The sequence below is a fragment of the Musa acuminata genome, chromosome BXJ3-11 (genome assembly GCF_036884655.1).
Source record: "Musa acuminata AAA Group cultivar baxijiao chromosome BXJ3-11, Cavendish_Baxijiao_AAA, whole genome shotgun sequence".
Classification (NCBI taxonomy): domain Eukaryota; kingdom Viridiplantae; phylum Streptophyta; class Magnoliopsida; order Zingiberales; family Musaceae; genus Musa; species Musa acuminata.
This window is the reverse complement of record NC_088359.1, coordinates 13483302-13487003: the sequence shown is the minus strand read 5'-3', so window position 1 is coordinate 13487003 and position 3702 is coordinate 13483302.

Genomic DNA, 3702 nt, shown 5'->3' with positions numbered 1-3702 from the left:
TGACTCCATAACTCCGATATCCTTGGCGCAATACCCACTCTTCTTGGCCCGATGCCCGAGTCCTCAGCCCGATGCCTTCTGTCGATACGTCGACCGATCCACCGGCCCGACGTCCAATCTTCTAACATGTTCCCCGACACAACATGATTTTTCCTGCTTTAATTGTCTCATCCTGATCGAAGCATCCTGCATCACTCAAAACGTAGATTAAAACATAAACACATATCAAGTGGTTTCATCATCAAAATACGAGATTCAACAAGTCCTACATTACTCAGAACGCTGATTAGATCACAAACTCATCAATTAATTTCATCATCAAAATCCGAGATTCAAGATATGAAACCATTGACTCCACATTATTTGACTTATATGATCATGCCCTAAAATTCTTAACTTTTGAGTCTAAAAATGTGCATAAGGGAAAATATGTAAATCTAGAAGAGTTGAGTGGTTTGGAAATAATTCAATGGTTTGCTATATTAGATGTTATTCCAATTCTTCAAATTAGTGAACCTATCTATCCTAGACTTGTTTGATTATTTTACAATAAATTACATATAGATGAACATGAAAGGGTATCTACATATCTTTTGGGGCATCATATACCTATTACGGATAGCATAATTTATAATTTTATAGGAATTCTTGAAAAAAGAAGAAGTTGCTATCTATTAAGAAGATTAAAATGCATAGTAATGAACCATGTTTGGATTAGATTACCTAGGAGAACTGATCCTCCCCCACTTGAGCCAGAACTAGAAACACCTATATATAGGGGAAGTCAATCTCCTTCTACTAGTCCCTTTGAGGCAGCACCTCCGACAGCTCCAACACTCTCGTCATCCGCTGATTCCATAACAACTCGACTAGATCGAATTGAACTTCATCAGGATAAAATTTTAATTGAGATGCAACACATTCATGCTTAGTTTGATACTCTATTTAGGCATTTTGGACTACCATCATCTAACTAGCTTGTATATTCCTTTTTTTTTTGCCGATGACAAAGGGAGAGAAGCCAATAGCTTTCTTGATGTGTTCCCTGCACACTTCGATGTTATAATCCACTTTATAATGTTTTGGCACTCACTTTCTTTCTGCACTCTTTGATATTATGAGGCACTTCCTGATGATGTTATATTGATGCAAATGAACTGTAAAATGATGAATGTTTTAGTATCATGTATGTTATGCCCAAAGTGATGATGATCCATTTTTGATATCATTCATGAAGTAATAATGAATTGTAATGTTTTGAAATTGTGTATGTTATATTTTGATAATTTAAAATTATAATGATGCACAATGTATGAAATTTTGATATGATATATTGCATTTGATCTCTATGATCGAAATTATTTCACTTGAACTCAAAGGTTATGATTCCTTTTGAATTCAATTTTGCCTTGCCTCAATATGGCATATAGATAGGGTGAGTTAAGGTTAACTCCATCATCAATTAGTTGTTATCATCAAAAAGGGGGAGATTGTTGAATCTTGGATTTTGATGATGAAATCAATTGGTGAATTAATGATCTAATCCATGTGTTGAGATAAGTGATCCAAGACTAACTACGATCATACAAAGGCAAACAATTAAAGAAAGAATTCAATGTTGGGTCGGAGTCAATGATCTGGCATTGGGTCGAAAGAGTTGGGGATATGTCAAAGGTTTAGACGATGTGTTGGAAGCTCGTAGGGAGTTCGTTGGGAGTTCGCTGGAAGATTGTCGGAAGATCGTTGGAAGTCTTACCAGGAGTTCAGATGAACAATTGACATGTGAGACCACTGGGATTGCTTACATTATAATTGTTTAACCTTAATTATCATAATTAGGATTTTAATTTAAGTTAGTTTTAGGAGAAATCATACTAACTCAATTAGGGGCCAAATGGGCCTTAATGTCTCCGATGGTCTCACTTGGTTTCATCCGAAACAATTTATAAATATGGACTAAAAGATTTATTTTGGACTCTTTTTCTCTACTAGTGCCTGTATGAGTGATTTCGAATGTGTGCCAAATATCGAAAGCTATTTCACAAATAGACACTCGATTGAAGTCATTTTTATCTAAAGCGTAAAACAATGCATTCATAGTCTTGGTATTTAAAGAGAAAGTCTTCTTCTCCAACTTATTACAATCATTCATTGGAAGAGAAGACTTTTGAAAGTTGATTTTTACAATGTTCCATAACTCAAAATCCATAGAAATTAGAAAAATTCTCATTCTAGTTTTCTAATAGGTGTAATCTGACCTACTGAACATAGGTGGACATGTGATTGAATGACTCTCTTCGTTGCCGACAAATACTATCTCTCTTAGATTTTAAACCAAAATGAGAGTGATCGTACTCTGGTACCGATTGTTAGGATCAAGAACAATACTAAGAGGGGGGGGGGGGGGGTGAATTAGTGCATTAAATAAAAATGATCAATTTAAGTGATTTCGGAAAACTTCGTACGATGAAAAAACCTTTGTTCAATGAGAACAGTTTTGAAAAGACGTTTGGCTCTAATAAGTTTCTAAGTGAGTAGAGAAGAGGGGATTGGACAATTTGTAATGAAGTAAAATAGAATGCAGCACAAGTAAAGAAAATAAGCAGTAAGGAAAGAACACATCGGAATTTATAGTGGTTCAATCATTGTGACCTACATCCACTTCCAATTCCTCCTCCGTTGAGGTCACCGGTATCCACTAATAGTCTTCCTTCAAAAGGTAAAGAACAACCACCTCTTTACGGTACTTTCTCCTTTTCACGGATTTAAGAGGTAACCCTTACAAGCCTCACACCTCTTCTTGGATGATTACAAAGCTAAAGAGAGGGAGAAGGACTCTTTGCATTTTTACAATACTTTTATGCCCCAACTATCACACCCCCTCAAATATCAATAATATTAAAATTTTTTTATCATAAATCAATCTAGGATCCAAACTAATATTTGAGGACATTGAGAAACATTCAGTCAAATTCACATCCATATAACCTGTGTAGTTTATAATCATATATCACATCACTCGATAATTCATATTTATGGGACCTAGCTTAATAAAATATTAACAACACTTATAAATCCATAAGCTAAACAATTTATATAATCAGAACTTCAACCATTTATCACTAGTTTATATCATTGTAAACTAAACTTAACATTCCAAAATTCCAAATAAGAGAGATATTCTAACACTTTTACACAATATATCCATTCAGGTTCATCGACAACATTTCATTACATAAAAAATATACTTATACAACAATAACATAACAACCAACAAGACTTGCCCACAATTCTGAATAGCTCTCTATTGCCTTAGCCCAATAGAAACATCTCAGAGAGAGTGACAAGTTGACCTGAAAGATTTATATAGTAATAGAGTGAGCTAAAAACAACTCAGCAAGTGACAAAACATATCCATAACTAAAGGAACAATTTCAAATAAGTAAGGTATCATGATGCAAGGCAGAATACAAGAGATTCAAGGATACTATCGCATTAGATACAAATTCATAAATGTCATTTCATTCAAAACTTAATTGGTTCATAACAAATGGAGCACATAGTAATTGGAGCATATCAATAATGTATGAAATGTTCCGGAGCATATCAACAGCGTATGGAACATTTCAGAGTATATCAATGGGAAATGAAATATTTCAAAGCATATCAATAACAAACGAAATGTTTCAGAGCTTATCAATG